Source organism: Cyanistes caeruleus, chromosome 3 (genome assembly GCF_971803275.1).
Source record: "Cyanistes caeruleus chromosome 3, bCyaCae1.hap1.1, whole genome shotgun sequence".
Classification (NCBI taxonomy): domain Eukaryota; kingdom Metazoa; phylum Chordata; class Aves; order Passeriformes; family Paridae; genus Cyanistes; species Cyanistes caeruleus.
This window is the reverse complement of record NC_141703.1, coordinates 40,220,716-40,245,376: the sequence shown is the minus strand read 5'-3', so window position 1 is coordinate 40,245,376 and position 24,661 is coordinate 40,220,716. Positions and strand designations below refer to the sequence as shown.

At 40.0% G+C, this 24,661-nt stretch overlaps 2 long non-coding RNA genes across 2 annotated transcripts in view; one reads left to right on the top strand and one right to left on the bottom strand.

Annotated features, from left to right (window-relative positions):
• LOC147654102 (uncharacterized) overlaps positions 1 to 18,147 on the bottom strand; it is a 42,446-nt gene extending 24,299 nt beyond the window's left edge. The window contains exon 1 of the long non-coding RNA XR_015284448.1: positions 18,058 to 18,147. This is a non-coding gene — a long non-coding RNA (uncharacterized LOC147654102). The remainder of the gene's footprint in view (positions 1 to 18,057) is intronic.
• A 148-nt stretch (positions 18,148 to 18,295) lies between these two features.
• LOC147654101 (uncharacterized) lies at positions 18,296 to 21,250 on the top strand. Its single transcript, XR_015284449.1, has 2 exons — positions 18,296 to 18,360; positions 20,941 to 21,250. It is a non-coding gene; the product is annotated as an uncharacterized LOC147654101 (long non-coding RNA).
• Positions 21,251 to 24,661: the final 3,411 nt, after the last annotated feature.

The following is a 24,661-nucleotide window of genomic DNA, read 5'->3' as shown; positions in this document are numbered from 1 at the left end:
GCAGCGCTGAAGTCATCCCTTTTCCATTCTGCCTGGCTCAGTACTCCATCTTCTAGGAGCAATTCCAATTCATTTCCAATATTTTTCCTATTCTTGCTTTATCAACCTGTACTTTCCATTGAATTTCATTCTTGTGCAGAGCTCTGCCCAGCTACAATGAGATGTGTAACTTAAGTCTTCCAGTGCTCCTTCTGTTTGGTTTTGCTTGGTTGTTTGTTTACTTTTTAAATTTTTTTATGAGTCTTTAGGAAACAAATAGATGGGTAGAAGGAAATAAGAAGGAGAAGGTAAACACAGGGTTGATGGGACACTGAGAAGGAAGATTAGGGAAAGCAGAGTCAGATTAGCAGCCAGCAGACAGAAGTCAGCTGATGCATGCGTAGGCTGTTTACTTCACTGCTGTCTGGCTTGTGAATGAGGTCATGAAGTGCATCCTCTGGGCTCCTCACTAATTTCACTTTGCTTGTGTCGCTTCTTAGTTAGTTTATCTCTGGAAGGGCTTTCTCTGTTGTCTAGGGGTCATTGCAAACAGAAAGAGGTGAGCTGGAGGCCATTCAAGTCCCTACATTACATATTTAATCATTGTTTCCTCTAATGCAAGGCTTGCAGCTACAGGCACACTTTTCATTTTATGCCCTTGGGCCACATATAATCCTTCACAGGGCAGGTGACATTCAGGCATTTAAATTACAGCTCTCTGTCCTGCCTTGCAATGACTCGGCTTTAGAGTGTTTGCTGTCCAGATGGTTCCTGTCAAATAAGAAGCAGGTGGCATCACTGACATATTGTTTGCCTATAAATTTCTTCAGAAAAACAGAGTATAATTTCAAAATATTCTTCAGTTTGATAGTCTGTATTATTTAAAGGTGTTTCAGTCCTAGCTAGTTTACTAATCTCTATGAGAGCTGGGAAGAGAAAGCCTTGAAAAAGTCTCTGCACAGCTTGAAGACAACTGTTTCTCATCTTCTTTTCCCTATGAACTGTCACAGCCCTGATGACCTTAGCTCCCACCCCAAAAATTGCCATTATTTCTTCTCTTTTTGTTTAAATCTCTCTCCAGCGTTCCCTCCACTAGATGGTACTAGGGCAATACATATTTCTTCACAGGCTTTCCCCGCCATGATAACCATAACAACAGTGTTCCTGCATACAGAAGGAGAAAAGGGACAGACTTCTTGTAGTGCAAGAAACTTCTCTTGAAGACCATTAAACTTTAGAGATGATATGTTCAAAATCTAGCAAAAACAGGTGGCCTGAGCAAGTATATTTTGTTTTGTATCTATTACAACTACCTTCAGTAGCACACAGCCTGCTCACTTTTCCATGTTTTTGTTTTCATTTGTCTTCCAAGGGCTTATATAATTAAGGATATTGATACAACAAACAAACTGTAGCATTATGTTAAAATTAGATCATACCACTATCTTTGGCCAAAAGTTACCATTTAACAGAAAAATAATTATTTTGTCCTTACCAACACATAGATCATTTGCTGCTGTTTATGGCAAAGCAAGGCAAACCTAACACTTGCAGCTTGTGCAGCTGAATCCAGTGTCTCATTTGTGTCACTGGCAGCCAGCAGGCCAGTAGATGACAGTGCCTGTGCACTTCACAATATTCATGTGTCTTACACGTTTTTAAGGTAGAACTTTTCTACCTTTGGGACTTTTTTCAATTGGAAGTCTGAGCGAGAGTTCAAAGAGATGAGGGATATCTACGCATTCACTGTTTTATCAGGAATCTTCTGTCCTGTGCTGAGCATAGTACCTTCTTCCATAGTCTGGTTAAAATTAACATCTATTTGGTTTGTAAGATCATGAGAGGAGGTGGATTACATTTTGCCATTTCTGCTCCAAGAGAAACAGAATTGCAATAAAGTTTGTACAACTTGTACAGCAATGACGGAGCAGGATTCCCAGGCTGTGCTGGAGACTCTGACAGCTCATCTGTTGGAAGCTGTTGGAAGGAAAAAAATGAAATCAACACCTAGCTGCTAGGGCATGCTGGAATGTCTCTTGGATTTTTAAACCCAAGAATCATTGAATTTATTTTTTCTTAATGAAAAATTTGAAGCCTCTTTTCTCATGTGTGACTGGAGGATTTAAAGCATTTTATATACTTTCTTCTCATATCCCCTGGCTGCAAGAGCTCCCTGACCTTTAAAAAAAAACATTAGAAGAAACAAAAGGAACAGATAATGTACTTTTAACATTATTTATTTCTTGTAAATCTAGAACTTTTTGTTGGTCATTAGTGTTACAATAATCTATGACAGTCCTCAGGAAACTTCAGGTTGGCAGTATCCATCTCTGGGCAAAGTGTATGCAAGAAAAGAAAAAAATAAGGGGATTTTCACTAATCTTGTTATTTTAGTGTACCCATTTCAGAATTCTATTAAGAAAGGTTAATTTATTAATTCTTAATAGAATTAAGAATTAATAGAATTAAGAATTAATAGAATTCATAATTCTATTGATTAAGAAAGTTCCCTTCTTCTCGAGGGAAGACAGTTTGAGTTAGTTCTACCACCAGCATTAAAGCAAGATTAATTTTTCCTTTACTTCCCTTTTTCAAAACTGGTACCATTTTCATGCACGTAAAGAGCTTTTCTGCATGCTAGCAACTCTTTACTTTCTAATGAACCTATGACTGACAGAAAGTTGAGCTTTTCTTTCCTCCCACTAATACCACCATTGTATGTGTCTTGTTAACCAGTATTGTGTATCAGTCACAAGCTGACTCCTTTGTGCCTTTGTAAAGTATCAATTTAGTCAGCATTATCTGCCGGGGAGACAATGCAGCCGGTAAACGTGAGCACAAAAACGCTGTAGCGTTATAAGCCCTAAACACACAGGTTCAGGAGCCCTGGAGGCCGGGAGGTGGCGAGGCTGCAGCCGGAGAGCTGCTGGCCATCAGCAGCCGCAGGGCCCAGGGAGCAGACGGACAGCCAGGAGTGGACAGGCTGCAGGGAAAGGCCAGGCACAGGATGGCCAGGAGCTCGGGCAGAGCCTTCGTGTTGCCTGCTGGTTGGCTTGCTTGGCTGGGAAAAAACCTCTGCCATCCAGATCTGCCTGCCAACCTGCCTGTGGCTTGACTGCGCTGATATTTGACCGGACTGACACATTCCCAGCGTCTATTTTGATTTTTTGCCTGATCAGGCTTTCCCAGTGGTAAACTGATTTCTCTGCAGTAACAAAACAGCACCAAATGTTGCAGCTCAGCTGCTGGGCCCCCATGCTCCACGAGGAGTCTGTGGTTCTGCATACCTGTGGATGTGAGTTAGCTTCCCTTTGGCCTCCAGGTAGACTTTAAAGTGGAAGGTTAGACCAAGGCAGTCTCTCCTTTCACGTTTTCCTGCCTGGGTGATGGTCAGCAGAAACACCCAACCCCCATTGCACTGGAGAGGGGGAGGGCAGTAGCTCTGTGGGGTTTCTGTGTCTTTGGATGAAATTGTCCCTTTGTTAGTCCAAAATAGCTCAAAATGGGCAACTTTCCAAGCATGCAGTGAAAGACTTCTGTTTGAGACAGTGCTTGGAGAAGGCTGAGGATGGAGGGCTGAAAAAGAGGTGCCTGACTGGCTGGGTTCCCACTGGAGTGATTAATGTAATGTTGCTGGGATTTTACTGCATTATTAATGAAGTGCCAGTGTGCCTGGAGCACTGGAAAAACATCTCGGAAAAATTATTACTAAAAATCTGAATTGGTGCATTGGATAACCTTTCATATTACTTATTTATTTTTTTTTTTTCCTCGACCGTAGAGCCCTTATCATGCCAGAGGAAGCCTATAAATAATAACCAGAGAGGGTAAGACTACTCCCTGCTGCTCCCTCCACCTCCCCGAGTAGCGCTGGCCCCACTGGCAGTGGGCTGGGTGTGCCAGGAGTCCACGGGAGCCGTGCCCGGCTGCTGTGCAGGGGTTCAGGGATGCACCCAGCCCCTCTGCATGCTCGGCCAGAGCCTGGGGGGCCAGGGAGGTGATGCCGTGAGTTCTGCTTTGCGGAAGAGTATAAAGGGGATACCCTATGCTGGTTTAGGGCTGTTGTTTGCATTGATGAAGCTTGTATCTAGGATGATCAGTGTGAAAGATCTCTACTTCTCCCCCCGCCACCCCTCCAATCTGTTATCTCTTTTTTTATTGGCTTTGTCATGCATTTTTTCTTTTATTTTCTTCTAAATTCTTAACTCCTCAAATCTATATTTTAGTCATCTCTAGTCGCAACTGTGGGTTTGTTTTGAGAAGAGGATTTTTGTTGTTTTTTTTTTTTTGTTGCTTTTTTTTTTTTTTTTTTTAAACTGCCGTGCTTTAAACCAGCCTTGCCTGCCTAAAGCTTCCAGTTGCTAAGCGACTTTTCCCCTCCGCCCTTCCCGCAGCCCGGTTGCCATAGCGCTGCCAGCCTTGGCTATCAAGTAGCAGAGAGCAGTCATTACTCAACGAAAAAAAAAAAAAAAAAGAAACAACAACCCAACCCCACCAAAATCCAGGACTGCACGGGCCAATCAACATTTTCTTTCCTTTTTAATTCATGTCGCCAGCCGGCGGGAGCATCCCTGTGCGCATCACAGCCGCTGCGCTGTTTTCTTGCGGAAGTTTTTGGTTCAGTCTCTGCGTTAAACAGGACGGACTGCAGTGCTGACTCACGGACACCTGTGACGTTGGTCGTGGCAGCAGCAGATCCTGGAGGATGTACTTCCCAAGAAGCTGCTTGGAGTACCCGTGCCACTGGTGTCGCCCCCTCGGTGCCTGCAATTCACCCCAGCGCAAGCAGGTGCTCTGCAGCTCTGTGAATCACAGCGCCGTTCCTTAGAAACCAGGTGATACGGGCAGCGCTTTCATCTTGTGATATTTTTTAGTAACGAGAACATCATAGGGACATAAAACGTGTGGGATACCATCAAAGACTAGAAGAATGCACGCTGGTTAAAAATTAGCCTTTTCTTTTCAAATGCACTCAAAATTATGTGAAGGATCATATCCAAAGAAATAGAGAGTCTTCCATTTTTTAAAGTAAAATCATACCCCTAGTGGCTCGGGTAATACAAAAATTAATGCCAGTGCTAAAATGTAATTAAAAAGGTGGAAAACCTGACATCTTTCTGCTCTAAAATTGTGAGCTGTCTTGTCATCAGTTTACTCATTACCAGGCTTTACCAGCTGGATGGTATAGGGTAATATGATGATCTGGTGTCTCTAGCGAGCCATGCCATCCATCATAACCAGTTTAAAAAAAAAAAAAAGGCAATTGGCTTTTATATAAAAATAATAGTGTGCAGAATAAAAATACCTCTTAGCAAAGAATTTGGTAGTAAAATATTACCTGTGTGAGAATATAAATCACATTTGAATTGATGGTAGGGGGAAAGTCTTTTCTACCAGTAAGTGTTGCAAGCAGTGGTTGAGGTGGATTTGGAATAGCTTCAGTTGTTCTGTGACTCTAGTGTCCATTAATCACAGCACCAGGCTCCAGCTCAGGTTGTCAGTGTAAAGCCTCTCTTAGCATCCAGGGAACTTTCTTCCCACGTTCTGTAGTCGGTGAGTTATTGTGATAATAAATGCAGCAAGGAGCTAGACTCCCTGTCCTTACATGCCCTTCCATTTATCCAATCCAGCATCTGCCTATTTGAACAAGTGCATCAGATACAGGCAGCATGCCAGCTATTAAAATGTTAAACCTACTGCCATGGAGCTGCATTGTACATTTTGTTTTTCCCTTGTCCTTGAAAAGGACTCACTGCTGAACTAATAGGAGTGTGCTTAATGGTTCCTTGTCTTAAATTCCCTATTTACACAACTATGTCTTCCCTGATTTGATACTTTGTATTTCCTTCTCTTCATGCTGTTCATGGGAACATTAAATACCATTCTGCAAGGAAAGTCATTTGAGACACAACCTTTGCCAACTCTATGGAAAACTGATTTCAAAATCCATTTCTACTCTGATGAAGAATGCAAATCAAATATTTTGAGGGGTGGGAAAAGGATCATTTTAAAAATTCCTTTTTTAAAAATCAGAGTGTTTTTGCTCTTCCTAGGAGCTGACATGAAATACCTTTAGCTAGGGGTCCTGTTGCTATGGTCAGATATAGCTTGGGTTTCAATAAATTCACTGGCTTTTACTGAAGAAATGGTGGATCTCAGCTTTGCTTTCTGTTGTCCTAGGGGAACTCAGGACTTGAGAATGGCTATGCTCAGTAAATTAGGAATTGAAGGTCTACCACAGACCACAGACCTTTTTGTCCTGGCAATATTGATTTAAGGGAAAGTTTTGCCAGATTTATTATGTGAAGATGCTTGCATAATCACGGAACTTAGGTGACGAACCTTGTTCTCAATTAGATTGCTTTAGCTCTAGGCTTCATTTCATCCAGAAGAGAAATTACTGGAATAAAGGTTAAATATCCAAATCAGAAATATTATTGCCTGTGTTCCTTTATGTTTGAAATGGTAATAAAACAAATTGAACATTAACCTAGTAGGACCAAGGCACTTCTATTTGCATGGTTTTGACATCTGAATTGGGTAATAACTTCTCCATGTTGAAATTATGCAATGGTTGTTAGTCAGTCTTTCATTTCCTCAAGCATTTGTGCACAGATTACATCCGCATATTATATTTTATTATGAGTCATTAAAATGCTAATCAACAGAAGTACACTACCACAGTTCCAGGAGAGATCTACATTGTTAAATGGGCCTCCATTTTGATACCTTTCTCCTAGCAAACACAACACATCCACTGAAATCCACACCAACACCTTGCTTTTGAAGTCTACAATGTTCACTTTGTGCACTGCCAGTCTCCTTGTATCTGCTTTGCGCTTCTGATTTCTTTCTGGTTTCCTAACCTTCTCTCCCTACACCCACCAACCTACTCTCAAGGTAAAATCACTGTGTCATGGTTAAGGTATTTCTGTGAAGCTGCCTCCTCTGCTGCCTGATTCCTGTACTTCACCTACCTGTCACACTCACCCAACTTTTTTCTCTGCTCACATAAAACCTTTGATCTCTGCTTTTCCTCTGTCAAGTCCAGATTTGTTTTTCTTGTTCTGGTATTTTTTCTTTCTATCTGACTCTTCTCTCTGATCCTGTACTAATATGTCTTCACTACAAAGTACCTCCACACATCTAGTTTTTCAAGAATTGCTTTCACCATCCATAAATTCTGAATATAAATCCTTAAATTCAAGACATCAATTTGACCAAATAGTACATTGTCCTTACAGCTATCAGATAGGACATTTACTTTCTCCCTTCAAACTTCTAGTAATGATAGCTTTGTATCAGTAGAATTTCTACTTGGCTGAATCTTAGTTAGTCTGATACTAGAATTACATTCTGGAAAACTGCTATTTATCACCAGATCCGTGCTTATTCTGTTCCCCTCCTTTCTACCATTGCCCATACTTAGACATCATATGGATGATGGCCTTAAAATGAAGGACAGTAAGTTTAGATTAGACATTATGGAGAAATTCTTTATATAAGGGCAGTGAGGCACTGGAACAGGTTGCTCAGAGAGGTTGTGGTCTCCCCATTCCTGGCAGTGTTCAAAGCCAGGCTGCATGGTGCTCTGAGTAGCCTGGTCATATGAAAGGTGTCATGCCTGTGGCAGGGAGGTTGGAACTAAATGGTCTTTAAGGCCCCTTCCAACTCAAACCATTCTATATTCTAGGATTCTAGGATTCTAGGATTCTAGGATTCTAGGATTCTAGGATTCTAGGATTCTATAATTCTATGTCATTTTATTTTTAATTTTACTGCCCAGATTATTTCTTTAGAACATATTCATATCTTGCTGATAAGTTAAAATTACTCTATCTTTCCACTTCTTAAATATTTAAATTAAAATCTAAAATTTTAATACCAATATTCAAAGATATTTTCCCTTGCTTAGGAAAAGTTAGTGAGAAGGAATGTCCAGTTCTAATTCACAGTATAGTCTACCTCATTCAAAGACAATTCAGTATTGGCAGGAGGAGTAATTCCTGTCTTTCAGCCCTACCAGAGCAGTTATGTATTACCCTTACCTTTGTATTGACTCACTTCTTAGTGTCACTGGCTTATTTCCCTCTATTCCTGGAATTTGGAGCTGTATTTGTCTACTTCTCTGTGTTTTTATTTGGACATCAAATTATAGGAACTTAGGTCATGACTTCAAGAAGCCTCGGGTTTATCTGACCATGGACAGTAAAAGCAAACAATCGTAAGAGGCATGAGAAATAAGAAAGTTGGTCTGAGTAAAAGAATTACTCTTACTCTCACCTGATAACAGAGTCATAACGGGGATTAGCTGAATCTGGGACTGCCATGAGTTAGTTTAGATAGTTGTGACTGAAGAAGGTTGAGGCATTCTGGCTGCTTTCAAAATAAATATGTCGATCATCTGCTCTCATTGGCTCCCACTCCAGTTGGCTTACTTGAGTTTTTTAAAAGTAGCATGTCTGTTTTTTGTGCACCTGGTGCAACTCTATTTTTGGGCTACTATGAGGCATTTTATCAAGTACATAAATCATGCTGAGTACTGCAGTATTTTGAGCATGTGTATGTGCATGTATTTCTAACACATAACCTCAAAGAAAAACCTTTGTCAGAATTATAGATCGCTAAATATTCATTATTCACCATTGTTTGTATTTCTGTCCAAAACATTTTATTATCTTTTTAGTCTGATAGCAGTTTTCTAGGCCACTGTGCAAGCTTTCATGTTATGTAGCAGTTAATCTCACCCAAAAATGGAACAACAGGTTCTTTGTCTACCCAATTCTTCGATCTAATCCAAGAAAAATAAACACCATTCCTTTTTATCTTACTACTTTTGCTTCCAGTGTGCTCTCCAGATACTAATACAGTCCACAGTGGAAAGTAGAAAAAAGAACACATGCAGAAGAGGCTAAATTCCTGTCTGAAACAATTTGTGATTGGAAACAATAATATCCTCTAAGAGTAAATAAGAGAAACTCTATCATCTTCTATGGATATTTTGAAGGTCTGACTGCCATGCATGAATGCTCAGATGTTGCTGTAATGGAGACCTTCAGAAAAGAACTGTTAGATAAAAATCAGGGTCTATCCTTTGCTCTTCTTTTCTAGTTTTGTTTAAGCTTTCTCTGTATGGGTTTTTTTTCTCAAGTAAGAACCATGTAAAGAGGTTCCTCTTAAAATGATGGTAACTTTAGGTAAGAAGTTTTCCAAGAGCATTACAGGATGAACTTTCTAATCCCTTAGAAAGGGAATATTCACTTGAAAAGTGAATATTTAGATGCATCAGTATCTGTTTTCAATCCCTTACCTCCATGATTTTCAATTGTAGTTACCTAAGTAGAATTCTAAATTTTTATTCCCTTTACAGAGAATAAAATGTAATAGCTCATGGCTTCAGAGATAAATGTGTTTTTGTTGCTCTTGCCATGTTTTCATCTCTTGTATAATTCTTTTCTTTTCTTTTTACGTGTTTTTCTTAGCCTAATTCCCTATTCTCTTGTAGATTTGTACTTCAGATTTTAGCCAGAGGCATAAAGTGTTTCTCAGAAACCCTCTTGAAACTACTCAGTCCATTCCATGAAATCAGCATGAATGTTCTTGTCTCATGGGACTCCTAGAATAGATAAAAGCTTGCGAGGGCATCTACAAAGTGAAAAACCACAAAAGGGAAAAACATAATCGAGTTGACTACAACTCAGCCTGCCTTTTTACCATGGGTGAGAAAGACCATCCTCTTATCAAAGAATCAAGGCCTCTGTCCAGTTTTCCCTGAAGACAGTGGAATGTTTTCCGTGAACTTGGCTCAGAGCTTCATCAGTGCCCAGCACTCTTCTGCAGTACTTGGCACTGAAGCAAGCACTCATGTACAGTCAGACCATGGCAACACCCCAAATCACTGCTTCCTTCCCAGACCAAGCAACTCTGTGGCAATGTTTTGTGCTCAAATTCTTTAGGGCTTTTATTACTTTATCAAAGCTTTAAGACTACAGGTTATATTTTTCGTGATGCCATATGGACTATGCAGCCTAACTCACAGTAAAAATCATTTGGACTTTTAAGTCAGGTTGATACAGAAGGAGAAAACTTAAACAGTTTTGAGGTATGATTTACAAGTAGCATTATTTCTCATTCTTTTCAGTCTCTCTGGGGTTCACAGTATTGCCATCTTGTACGACTCCCTTAGGGCAAGATGAACCTTGAATTAATTTAATTTGGCCTTTTAGGATCTCTTATTCTGTGGGAACCACTGTTTGCACAAGCAATACCAAACATCAGCCATTTACTGTTAATACAGGAAGCAGAACTAAAATTTATTGTTGCTATTAAATAAAATTTATCTGCATTATTTACAAGCCTATAAACATGGCCTTTCATAAATAGACAATAAGCTTTTCATGTCTCTGAACATAGTGTCATTAGGCTATGACATACAGAGGCAATCGAGCTTCTAACTCTAAGTTAGGTTTTGGTAGAAGTTCAGGTATTTCATCATCAACTGCGAGCCTTTGAAGATCTGCTCACAGAGAGTATGGAATACACAAAAGCTTTCCAGAACAATATACCTTTTAATATCACTGTCCCCTCCCCTTGTCCTGGAAAAGCTTGCAAAGAGCCTTGGTTGCTTTGTTCATACATCACCCTGACCTGGGCATAAAAGCTTCTTCCTTGTGCTCACTTCAGGAGTCCTTGAGGTGCAGGCGATGATGGGATGTTAGGGAAGGTGTGTCTATGTCCTCCACCTGCACTAAATTCTGAAAGGAGCCTGGGCAGTGACTAAGAACATCTGGGAACAATAGTTCAAAGTCTTGGATAACAGAAATCTCAGGGAGGGAACTTCTGTTTGGGAAAAGTTCCTGACATCTTATTTTACTTTACTGAAATACTTAAATGACAATGCAGATTCTTGATGTTTCCCATAATGATATCTCCAGAAAGGAATTAATATCTCAATAGGGCAAAACAGACACCTCTAGAGGGCTGTCTCCCTCCACTTTCCCTACAAGGACCATGGGGAGCTAAGCTTTCAGTGGAGGTGCTTCATTTAGATGCCTTCAACCAGACACTAAACTGCTTTGAATTTGGTATATGTAGTAAATCACTTAGATGTTGAACTTAATAAATTGCTAAAGATCTAGGACAAACTTCTGCTCTCTTTCAGCAAACCAAAGCACATCTTCAAACAGAGAGAAGCATGAAGATTCATTCACGCATTCCCTAAGTAAGTGATGAAGAAACATGTGTTTGCTCAACACTGAAGCAAATCAGTATCTGGTCTGCCATGGTTTAGTTCAAATCTTTTTCTCTTTAGAACATGTACAACAACTGCCAAGCTGCACACACAGCAGAATAGAAAAATCTGGAGAGAATGTGCCACTGGAGAGGAGACAGGGATTGTTTATGCACCTGAGTACACACTATATGCACAGTTACATACATCACCACTGACTGCCACTCCTGTAGGAGGAGTGGATCACCATTTGCACTCAGCAATACAGTGATTCAGAAGAAAAACACAAAGTTTTTATTTGTTTGGTTTTTTTTTTCTTCAATCCACTGGCTAAAGGAGCTACATAATATAGTGTCTAATGTACAATACTTAAATATTTTCTATCCTTTAAAGTTACATTTTTTTGTCATCCATTCAGTGTGTCCTTACTGTCTGAAATCTCTCTGACAGAAACTTCTCTGTTTCCCTACCCTTGCTCTCAGCTGGCCAGATAAAAATCTTTTCACAATAGCATCTCTCTCCACCTCCGCTCCCCACAAAATCTCTTTCTGTGATACCATAATTATAAAGATTAATGCACAGAAAAGAAAGAAGTGAAATCAGGTGTCTTACACTCTGTAAAACTAAGTAGACAATGTGTTCATTTTCACCATGTCCAGGACTTTCAGAATAGTCCCAGCAATTATGAATCTGTTTAAATGCCTTTAAATATCTCTCTTTAAACTTTGAAGACCTCCTAGCAATTGACAAACTACTTGCAGTAGCAAATTAACTGTATTTGTAGCTCTTTACTGGCTTTTGGTTCAAAGGTTAGTAAACACTTTCATGTCATATGCAGGATCACTTATTTAGATATATATAAGGGAGTTTTCAAAGTAACTGCATTGAATGGAGTTAAATGTATTTATTCTGGGATGTTCTTGAAATCACAAGAATTCACAGTTGTGAAAGTTTGGAAAACCTGGTGCTGCTGTACTTTAGCTTTGACTCACCACCCTTCTGCAAAGATTTCTACCCTGACAGATGCTGCTTGGTGCACACCGAGCCAGGGCTGAAGCTCCATCCCAGCCTCACCCCATCCTCAGGAAGGTGCCTGATGTGCAGGGCTGTCTGTCCCTGGCTGCCCTGCTCCTGTGGCTATGGGACAGCCCTGGCTGACAAGGCCCTGCCCTGCCACCCACCCAGCTCAGGGAGCCACCTTTTGCCCACCATCCCAGCCCCAGGGAGCAACCAGACTTTTCCTTATGGAGAGGGGCATTGTCTTTGCATGGAAGGAAAATAAACCCTGGTTTTCTTGAGAAGATAAAACCAAAACAAATCTTATTTGTAAGGACATTCTCTCCACATATTCCTTTCTGCAAGGCTACTGCATGCTGTAACCAGTCATCAGCTATCATTGCTCCACAACAGGTCAAAACAATGAAAATCAGTATCATAACACAACTTGCACTGAGAATTAGGGCAATTTATATGCAGTAAGATTTACTAGAAGTGTTGAGATTACTGCTGAGCAGGGCTATTCCATCCATGAATACCAACGATCTCTGTTGAAGTATTTCATTTTACATGGTTAAATGGGCACAGGAAATCAGCTGTTTTGAAGATGACATGCTCTGATAATCTGTGAATTTTCAATGAATTCTGTTGTTCAAAAGTCCAAAAGTAAAATGTAATTAAAGGGCACTGTTATCAGGAGTGGATGTGCCAAGTACCAGGGCATGTTCATGCACTTACTCGCTCGCAGGAAAACATGAAAAAATGAAAACATGACTGGCAAAGGAGTTTCAGTAGAAAAGCAAGAGGGAAGGAAAGACACATGAATATTTTGGTTAGCAAATGTAATTTTGCACAGTTTGCGTTCTTGTCAGACCTAGGATTTTGTATCAAAAGTGCTTTGGATCTTGATGAGCTGCACAGCTGGAACAAGTAGATGTAGAGAATTACCACATTGTTAATAGCTCAAGGTCTCCTTCCTCTCTATTGCTCTCACAATGGGTCACCGATAAGAGCTAAGATGTTTGTTTTGGTTAGTGGGTTTGGGTTTTTTCCCCCAGTTGTAGCCATTTGATAAAACCACAGCACTGTTTCCCTCCTCCTGTGTCCCTGACTCACTACAAAACAACCACAAGGGAGAAGGCAGAACAAAATAGCAGATGATAAAAATGTGAGATGGCCACAGTGGTGCAGGGGGGGCATAGTAGTTCAGAGGTAGAGAAGAGCAGTACAATACTCTGGGAGAAGAGAATACATTAATTATAGGGACAGTTTTATTTATCCAGTCTCATGTTATCATACAGTTTTATTGATCATAGAGCAGTTTAGCATACCAGCAGGAATGCTTTTTTGTATCTCACTGGGTACTACTGAAAACATGGAGTTATTTTACAGTTATTTGGGTCAACAGAATTAATTTTTTAGATGTAGTGCCATTGCAATACCCAATTTTTAGTAGTTCTAGTTGCCATTAATGTTTCTACTGATGAATGCATATAAACAGCAGTTCACAAAACTTGAATGGATTAGTTTGAATCTCATCTTAAGTTCAATAAATCAAGGATATACACACATTTAGACAGTTTTAATGTCTCATCAAAAATATGGATCATTACATTGGCTTTTTTTTTTCCAAAGTCTTCAGTGAGACCAAAAACTTCCTCTTTTTTCTTTTTTCCCTATCCAAAGGAGCAGACAGAGGATTCTTAATTATATTGTAGAAAATATGGAAAGTCTCATGGTAAATATCCTTTTTTTCTTCCCTCAAGCAGGAAAGCAGTTAATCTTTGCTTTTTGCTTAGCAGAGATATGTCCCTATATAAAATTTTGATCCTGACTCCTGTCACAGAGTCGTGACTCAAAACACTGGGAATTGCACTTCATGGTTAAAACATTTATCACCTGAGAAAAAGATCTTATTTCTAATCACTGCCCTAGTATTAGTGCTTCTAAAAATAACCTTCTTGTCTCCAGTCTCGGCTGTGTTCTTCCAGTGCGGTTATTGAGAACCACTGAACCTGAAATATGGTTATTGCCTGTCTCATTAGGTCAGTCTCACACTTAATTATTGAATGTAAGTTGTGTTGACATTGCAAAGTTAGGCAGTTTGTCTCCGCTTTGATTCTCTTGGTAAACCCTGAAACTTGTTCTTCAGCTGACAAAACACACAACCTTTTTTTTTCCCAACTGCCTAACAGTTTCAGTTTATTTGAGCCATGTGGAGAAATAGTGGATTTCTTTTTATCTTTCTCACTTATGTCCCGTATTTTCTGCTTGACTTCACTGGATTATTGTAGCTCTCCTTCAAAAAAAATGACAGGACATACATTGAGATTAGGAGCCAAAATGGTCTTCAGCTTTCCTCAGAGAGAAACTTGCCTAAAATAACATCAATTTTGAGCACTTCTTTATAGCTAATATCACTTAACAAAAGCTGTTACAAAATGAATGTGATGACCTCTACATTTCTGAATAGGTCACTTGGATTTAGTACTGCTGTAAATACAAAGATACTGTTCAGTGCTACTGCCAACGTTTCCACGAACTCAAGACACTTTAACAGTCCTTGGCACAGGCACCATTAGTACCAAGTGAGCTGTAACTTCTGTCACAAGTGTGAGGTCTGACAACTTCAGGGTGCCAATTCTACAGTTCTTCTATCAGCTTGTGTACCAAACACACTGGCAGTCTAGGTATAACTCTTCCCCTTACTAGTCTGTGAACACAAGATTGTTTTATCAAAACATCATCCTGAGATTAAGTTCCAACACTCATGGGAGAGGATAATTTAGAAGCATTTGCCATTCACCAAATGCTGTAACGACAATATTGGTACCTAGCGTGGCAGAGCTTTGGCATCATAAAATCCCAAGAATGTACTCTTCCACAGTCATCTGCAGACCTTCAGGCAGGTGCCTGGTCTATGCAAATAGCTCCACAGATCTCTGTAGAAAAATTGATTATCCTCATCAATTTAGATTGTTTTCTGTTTCATTTAATAGAATTTTTTACCCTGATAGCAAAAAAATATTTGGTGAGCTCTCCAACTAATAGAGAGCCTCTAACCTTCTATGGACAGTTGCTGTGCTCTGCATCAAATTGCAAAGACTTCGCTAAAAATTATCATCTTGTCTTTTGCTCTCACAGAATGTTAACAAGCTGCTACTAAACTAAAGTAACATGATCTGGCTGAGACTGTGTTAATAACTAAGTCCAGATCCTCAAGTGTTTTCAATCCTACTGAAGCTGTGTTAAAAATGCTTAAGTACTTATAAGAGCATGGGTCCACCTTGCATGTCATATATATGACATGCTGGTCTGTTCCTTGCAGACATGGAGGATAGAAGGTAGAAGTCAGAAAGTATGCATTCAAAATTATAACACAGGAAGATAAAAATTGACCATAACTAGACTAACTCTACACCTTCCTATTCCAAAGCATCAGAGAAATGTAACAGAAAAAAACCCCAAACATTATTTAAGATGAAAACTGGTCTAAAGAAGAGAGAAGATCGCCATGTATGAAAGGCCATGTTGCATAGACAGCAGAATGTAATTCCGTAATGAAGCAATGGAGCTGCTGCCATAAGTCTGATTGCACAAATCTTATGAGGCTGAGGCAGCTGGGGTAGTTTAGCCTGCAGAAGAGGAGGGTCAAGGGTGATCTTATTGCTCCCTACTACTGTCTGAAAGGAGGTTGCAGCCAGGTAGGGGTTGGCTTCTTGTCCCAGACAATTAGTGACAGGACAAGAGGAAATGTCTTCAAGCTGTATCAGGGAAGGTTCATGTTGGACATTTAAGAGGAATTTCTTCACAGAATGGGTAATTAGACATTGGAACGGGCTGTCTGGAGACTGCAGAGTCCCTGTCCCTGGAGGTATTTAAGGGAAGACTGGACATGGCACTCAGTGACATGGCTAGTTGACAAGGTGGTGTTTAGTCATAGGCTGGACTCAATGAGGTTGCAGGGACCTTTTCCAACCTAACTGGTCCTGTGATCAGTGATTTCTGTATGAGGCAGAGGGCTCTGTGGCTGCAGGACATATGAGTGGAGGGGACTGAGGGAGAGCAGAATATCTGTCCTGTTAGAGCCGGGTCATCAAAGAGGAAAAGGGTTTTAGAGAACAAGTGGGCCGTGCTGATAGGACTGAACCTTAAAGCAGGAGAAACCAATATAGATTTACTGTTTCTCCTACTGCTTCTCTGGGTCTCACTTCCACCCCTCAAAATAGAGTGGTAAATTCATGACTAAAATTATAGAGATTGCCATTTTCCTTTCTCTCAAAGGGGAAAGGTACTGCAGGGCAGGAGTGGCAGACAAACAGTGCACATACTGCCCTGTCCACCATCCCAGTGACCATCCCCAGGGTAGTGTACCATGAAAAGTCTGGCTCATGGATGGACACACACTGTGATGAGTCTGTGAGGTCTCTGTCCCAAGCCCATGGGTGAAGTGCAGCTGCATCCAGTGTTGCTGTGTGCGACAAGTCATTTGTCTACAAGATAATGTCACTTGTCAGCAGTCTGCTCTGAAATGTGTATGTGTCTGGTGGGGTAGGGGGAGGTGTCCATGCCAAGAAGTGCTTTATGCACTGATTTCTTTATTTAATTATGACAAATACAGACTTAGATCATGTTTTCCAAGGTGATATGTTTTGATGACTTCATGTATTGGTCTACACTGCTTGCCCAACAGTGGGAAAATGGGAGCTGTCACTTCAGCTCCATACCCAGAGCTGGGTACATTAACTTGGCCTGTATCTTCAGACATAGCACTTTATCTGTCCTGAAACAGAACAGACATGTTCTGTGATGATGCATCTCCTCTGTGTGCAGCAAAAGTCCCTTTGTAGACAATTCTTTCTTAGGAAATCCCCTTCTACATGATTCCATGCCTGCATGCGTTGAACCCCATAATGTGAATATACTTGACTTTGAATAGTCATCTCTCATGGAATTCAGAAGAAGCAAGCCTTGTTATTTGTCAAAAGCCAAGCCCCTCAAGTAGACAGAAGGTAGGTGGTTACAAGTCAGGACAGATAGCAAGCTTGTGTCTGGGGGCAGCTGGTGGCAGTCAATGCTGCTCTGCAGTCATTGTGTAACTTCATGGGTTTTTGCCTTACTCTGCATGCTAAGTAGATTATTCTTCCACTGAAGGGTAAGAAACCTCAAATTATCTCATGCACCCCACAGCCTGCATCAGCAGCATGTCTTCTTTTTGTGCTATATATAATATATAATATATTGTGCTATAATATATAATATATATATATATATTGTGCTAGAAGGTGTTAGTTTTTATCAGCTTTTAATTTGCTACCTTACAATTTCTGAATGTCTCCATAGTCTTGGGTTGAACCAGGGAACAGAGCTGTCTCAACAAAAGTTTTTTATCTATCTTGCCTTTACCATTCCTTACTTTAACTACTATTATCATGCTCTCTTTTAAATGTCTGACTTGTGAAATGAACTCTCCCAATCATTTCAATCTATTCATGCATGAGTTTTCTGCACTCCTCATTAGTCCTGTTGCCTTCCTCTCAATACCCACAACCTCTGTTTTGTACTGTGTTGTGTTGGCAGATGGTGAAAGTACTGCTGCAACCTGTTTTATTTTAATATAATGGGTACGTACTAATTTTTTGTGTGTGTTTTTTCTCAATGCCTAGGCGATATAAGGTCAGGGTTTGGTTCTGAATATAGTTGCATACTGAAGAAAGGATTTTGCCTGAGCTGTCCCTAGTGGTAAACAGGTGTCCTCACTGAATAAGAATTCCAAATAATTCCAAGTTTCCCTTCACACCTGTGCTATCTAGCAACATTGAGCTTAATCTGACATGATGTTATTTGTTTACCTCACTAAGGTAAGTCCCTCTGATGTTCCTGGGGGTCTTTGCAGGATCTGACCAGCCTTCATAGCCATCACAGCATGTGGCAGATAGACAAGTCTGTAATTTGAGGAACTCTTTAAGCCAAAATAAGCTCTCGCTAGTCCCCAGCTGCTCTCTCACTGCTGTATAAGCCGAACGTGTTTGTGTGGTTACACCAGGAGCCAGGCTGGGGAGCAGGCCCGGCTGGAGGCTGAGACAGGGCCTGAGGCCTTGGCCCACCGAGCCCCGAGCTGTGGAAGCAGCTGTGTCCACAAAAGCAGTGCAGAGGTGGGAATGAGCCACAGGGAGTGGGAGATACTGGGGATCCCTTCTTTCAGTGGCAGTGCTTTCTTAAACTGTCAAGCAATCTGTGACTTACAACCTCGTTGAGAAATGGCAAGTTGTGTTAGAACAAGCTTTATGCAGAAGTATCTGCAGTGAACAAAGAGCCTGAGGATACCCAGGCTGCACTCCTCAGGTGGCTTTGCTGTGTGTGTGCCTCCCTGTGCCCCAGAATTTTCCTTCCTGCAATCTCATCAGAAGGGAGTTTTCAATAGCTTCCATCCAAATTTTGGTGTGAGATACTGTTGAAAAGCAGAGCTGGGGTGCTGCATTAAAAATCAAATTGGGTTAGTTTGATATATATCAAACTTCAGATACATAGCCGAGGCTATTAGGAACTTCCAACAATAGGTAGATGAAGAATCATTAGCCTTGAAAACCTGGAGGATGAGATTACGATCACACAAGCCAATAAATCACACAGGTCTGTCTTGCAGAAGCTGATGTGATATAGCAGCAATTTGTTTATGCTGTGACGGGTCAGTTGGATCAGTGTCAAATCTTCTTTGGGATAAAATATTTTGGTTTTAATGCATACCCTTTCCCAAATGGCTTCTATGAAGCCTTTATATCCAACACCTCTGGTCAATTTCAGGATTACAAATAGAAAATCTAAAGTAGATGAAACTGATAAAACAGAATTATTGCAGGATTACCTCAAGATGCAGATTTGGCATTGAAAGATCTCCAGAGTAAAGCAGCATTACATGACTTAAGTTCAATTCTATCCAAACCATTTAAAAATATTTCTAGTATATTCTTATAGCCTAAACTTTAATCCCATCTCCTTTTGAGAGAAGATTCCCTAAACCATGTCTTTCTAAGGGAGATTTCAGGGATGACATGATCTTTTTATTACCTTTTCTAAAACCTTGACAAAAAATTGTCCAGTCAGAGAAAGAGTGATAAAGTTGGGAGGCATGACACAGATAGAGAATCTTATGCTTATGATGAATGTATCACTTCTTCAATTGGTATGAATTGATTTGATGCCACAAATTATTATACTTTTGAAAGTCTTACCTGCAATAATGGCCCAAATATTTGTAGCATAAAATGAAGATTATTAATGTAATAATGTAATAATGAAAATAAGAAACTGTAGTTGTGGCGACAAAGTCTACTGTCACACCAAGCAAAAGATAACATGGCTATGTCAAAAAATTGGGTTTTGACAGAGATATAATGAGTATTTTAAGCTTGTGCCATCTGTCCTTTTGTCCTTGTTTACTCTGGATTTGTCGCTACCAACATAAAGGCAGACACTTCATCTGAGTAAGTTCTTTCCTTCTTCCTGTGCTTGTTTTCTGCTGGTACATTTCAGACCACAATTCCTTTTGTTCTCCACAGATTACAGATCATAATTTCAAATGTAATCTGGCAATTGGAGGATAAAAAAATATTTTTACAGACTGCCTCTATACTTCATTAAAAATAAAAATAAAATTTGGCATAGTCTAAACTTTTTTTTTTTTTGGTAGGAAAAGAAGCTTTGATAGTGAAGAGTTATCTTTTACTTGGGAATTTTTCTTTTAATGGTGGTCTCTGCTGCTGTAAACCAAATGGGTGATAATTAGTGTCTCCTACTGTTTACGCCTTCTGCCATCTACAACGATGAGCTATTATTATTCTGTCTGCTAATACTTGGAAAGGATATCAGTTGGAGAACTAATCCAAAATACAGCAAGTAAAGATCATTGTCACAAATGTCTGAAATGAAGACATTGTTACAGATGTTGGAAATGAAAGGATTTCATTATATTGAATCATTCAGTCCATATGCCCAGACTGTGCTTTGCTGTGCAGTCTCTAATGTTTCACATAAGTGCTAGAATACTGTAAGTATTAAATAAATCTTTCTCTTTGAAATGCATTTTGTTCACCCAAAAAACTCTTCCATAATTATGGTGCTAGGTAGACCTGATCTTAAACAGCGGTCCAGTTCAGTGGGGCTTTATAGCAGTTGTTGGTTTTCCTGATCATTTCCAGTTACTGGTCTGGAGCCACTGTGAGGAAATTGCTAGATTAGACAGGCTTTCTGTGGAGAATTAGACTGCAAAACAGTCTAGAATATACTGTTGGAGGACTTTATTTTAATTTTTTTCCTCCTTTACTTTTTTGTTTTGTTTTATTTCTTGTTAAGGAGTTACACTTCTGTTGAAAAGAAGTCCCCACCTTTGCAAAAGCTGTCAAACTGCAATTCTGCATCTCCATATGGTTTGTTCACAGGGACATGTTTTTCAGATGATCATGGTACGTTCACTGTTTTGCTTGTGTTCACTGATAGAAATCCAGAAGAAAAGGACCATAGAGAGTTCCAGCATCTGGGTTTCAGTTTATTTGGCATGTACTGCCTTTGGCAGCAGGAAGGCAGAGAAGCTGCCATCTTCAGCAGTTTGGAGGAAGGTGTCTCTGAGCCACCTGGAGTGCAGCATATATCACCCTGCTGAGTGATGTGATTAAACAATCCTCCTTGTACTTGACCATGAGTGACATGGGATCCCCTGCACCCTTTTTTTCTTCCAGTTCTTTGCTGTATGTGTCTCAGAAGCCATGCTCCACAGAAATTGTGTAGAAGCCACCTGGAAATCCTCCTCTTGCAGCTGGTACAGGACCCCCTCCACTTCTCGCTAAGTCTTCTTTTATCGTTTCTCATTGCCCTCATCCCCCTGAGAAAATCTTCCTGTATGTTACTGGCATCTGTTGCAATTGACACCTAGTGCTAAGTTGCACACTCACAGAAAGTGTCACCAGTGCCTCTTGCTGATTAAAATCCTTAAGCACAACACAATAATGTTTCAGTATTTCAAATAAATTTTAATTCTTGAGTACAAGTCCTTCAAGTCTGACACTCTATAGAGTCCTAAACTTTTTTCTTGCTTTCTGTAAATAAATCTGACTGCAAAAATAGTTAAATTCCCTCATGACACGTAAGGGAGAAAACCTCCACATTTTCTTATGTAAACTCATGAATGACAGCAGCTATTTAAATCTATTTGATCATTCAGTCTTTCAAGTCATCTCCTTAACTAGATAGAAAAGTTTCAGTGGGATGTTAAAATGCTGAATGTGTGTGGGAGGGATCTACACTTTACAATGCTGGGGACCAGAAAATTGTGTTGTTCACAGTGCTTGTGTAAAAAGTAAGGAAGTGCTTTCTTACAGTGCTTACTTTTACAGTTTCTCAATAAATGCTTTCTTGCAGTTGGTAAGGTATTGATTAAAAAAAAAAAAATAGAGGATTTGAGAATATACTTCACTGTAAGAATCATGTTCAATTCATGTATCTTGGATAGCTGACTTGTAGCTCAATTTTTGATGCCTGTTGAATAACCATTCCCAAAGTAAGATTCTTAAAAAAGTTAAGGGGTAGAGGTCTTCAGAGACACCCAGTTCTTTCTCTTTTTAGGTACCTTGGTGAACCAGACTTCATAAAATAAGTGTGTAAATGCTAAAATATAGCATTTATTGTAGACAAACAGTGTTGTAGATTCACTAACAACACTGCTGATTTTTTTTTTCTAACAGTGCAATTCCTTAAACTGTGATTGCTGTTATCTAAAATAATAATGCAGTATGCTGTTTATTGTTTATTATTTATCTTTTATGTAGAGGTTCCTACTTGCAGTCTACATTTGTTTAAAGGAGAAGCTCAAAAGGTAACACACTGCTCCTTCTGATCAAAGACATAAATGAGCTGTTTTCTCTCCTGGCTTATTCAATGTATGCAAATATCTCTTGTTTTTCCCTCACCTCTCTGTCTTCCCATTGTTTCCTTGTTTTAGATATGTTTACTGTCACTATACATTTTTAATGAGGTGTCCATAGCTGCTTTCCTAAGAAGCTATTGATTATGTCTGTGCCTGTCAGTCAGTCTGTTTCAGTCCTCTCTAAACTCAGTATCTTTTGAAGCCATGGCTCCAGTTCAGCTGGATTTGTCAAAGGGATTTAAAGGTGATGTTTTCATGAGTTCTAAGGAACTAAAGGCTTTGCTAGGTAGGCAAGCACATCAGCAGGCCACTGTTGGAGAGACTCCAGTGTGACTTTGATCTGTTCAGCCTTCCTGTTAACCAACGAGCACGTGTGTTCTGGCCTGCTGGTCAGAATCCACACAGCTTGGAACAAGTCCAAGCACATGATATGAATCACATTCCCCGACAGTCACCCTTTTGCTAGACTAAGCAATCCAAGGCCTTTTAGTTTATGCTTGTAAAACAAGCTCTCCTTTCCTTGGATTATCTGAATATCATTTGCAACTGCTGGAATTTCAGCCCTTCTCTCTTAAGCATGGATGGGCAGAGCTGCCCACCGGACTCCAGCTGAGGTCACATTAGGACTAGGTGGTGTCAGTTTTTGCTTGACTCCAACGGGACTATTTTGGCTGATTTAAGACATTTTGAAAACCAGCAAGATCTCCAGCACACTGAAGATGACTTGCCTTGGGCTGGGGAAGCCAGGAGTTACTAACTTAAGATTTTTTTCCTTTTATTTGCTTGATGTTTTAAGCAGTAAGATCAATTTCATGAAAATGGAACTCTGTGAAATGCTAGAAAGTATTTCAAGGTTTCGTTCAGAATTTATCTTCTAAAGGAGATTAATAATTTCTTCCCTTCTCCCACATTTAGTTTGTAGGAATAGATCTCACAGTAGCAAATTTTACTGCTTGGCCATCCAGTCCTCTGTACCCTGCAGGAAAAAAGCTATTTTTTGAACAAGCTGTTATAGATATTAGTCTTACAACGTCTCTTTGTCTGATAAGAAAGGGAAAGATGAGTGTAGGCAAGCAGCTGAACTAACTGGAAGACGGAAAAAGAGAAAGCAAATCTCTTTTGCATTGTGGCTGTAGAGATTGCTGAGCATTTAATATTGGGTATTAGTACTTAGCACTTAAATGTATGTTTGAACTGTAATTTCTAGTTACTAAAAGTTTTTCTGGCTGAGGAAGTGGGTGTGTAAGTGTCCGGCAAGTGTCCTTCAAACTTGTGTCACAGGAAAGAAACTATCTTCTGGCCTGTTTGAAATTTGATGTTTTTCAAATACACTTGTAGATTTTTAGCTGAAATACTGAACATATGTTTGAATTCTGTTCATCTTTTCTTCAGTTGATAAAAAGGAGTAAAATGAAAACAGTTTTTCTTATTAATAAGAGAAGATTAATTTTTCTACCTAGGTGAAAAGTATTGAGTTATGCTATTTCATATGGAAGTCAGTTCTCAGTAATGAAAGTGTTTTTCCTTTTATGTGATAAGATGGGTGGACTATAAAGTAGCTATAAAAAAAGAGGAATAGGAAATACATTGCTATAAAGAGCTACACCGTGTGCTTTTTGGTAGGATTGCTTCATAAAACCTACTTGCTGGAAGTAATCCACAAATAGGCTTAAAAATAAGCCTCAGAATTTTATTCTGAATATCTCATCAACAACAATAAGGAGAACATTATGCATATTGACGGAGACAAATCTTTGTGTCAAGTATTCACTGTAGTTTCAGAGCTGTTGCATATTTAATTGTGTTTGCAAAACATCTTCGGACATCTATTTTGAACCCTTACGTGAAGGTTTCCCATGATTTCTATTCACTAACCTGAAAAAGGCAATCAACCACATAAGTTTAGATAACCAAGGCTAGAAAGGAGCATCTGTTTTCCAGACATCTCTGTGTTGTACGTGACCTATGGTCCGATTTGGCTGAAATCTGATAGCGTTGTATAATTTCACATGCCATCATTAGAACATTCCTCCGAGGGGAAAAGGAACAGGCCCTGAGCCTGGGAGCGGCATCTTTGGGTGATCTTCCTGCTCTTAAGGAAGCTCTGTGCAGGATCACATCCAGCACATGTGGAACAGCGCCCTGAGGATGGGCACACAGGCTTTGGTGGGCAGGCACGAGCTGGCCTGCACACTGAGCACACAGGAGCCCCGTAGCAGTGTTAGGGCAATGCTCAGCAGCACGTCTCAGGGCAAGGTTTAACAGCTGTGGTTCAGTCAACCACAGCAACACAGGTTGCACAATGGTTTGCAAAGGCACGCAGAGACATCCCCTCCTCTGGCTGCACCAGGCCTGCACATGCAGAGAACAGAGACCACGTGCATGTCAGCCAGCACCATGATGCACCAGGAGCAGATCAATAGATCCACTGTTAGGTGCTGAGCCTCCTACATCTCCGATAAATGTGGCCTGAAGTTTTGACTCCAAATAGGTCTAATGGGGTGCTCTGCACCAAACGTCACTGGCACATGTGTGGT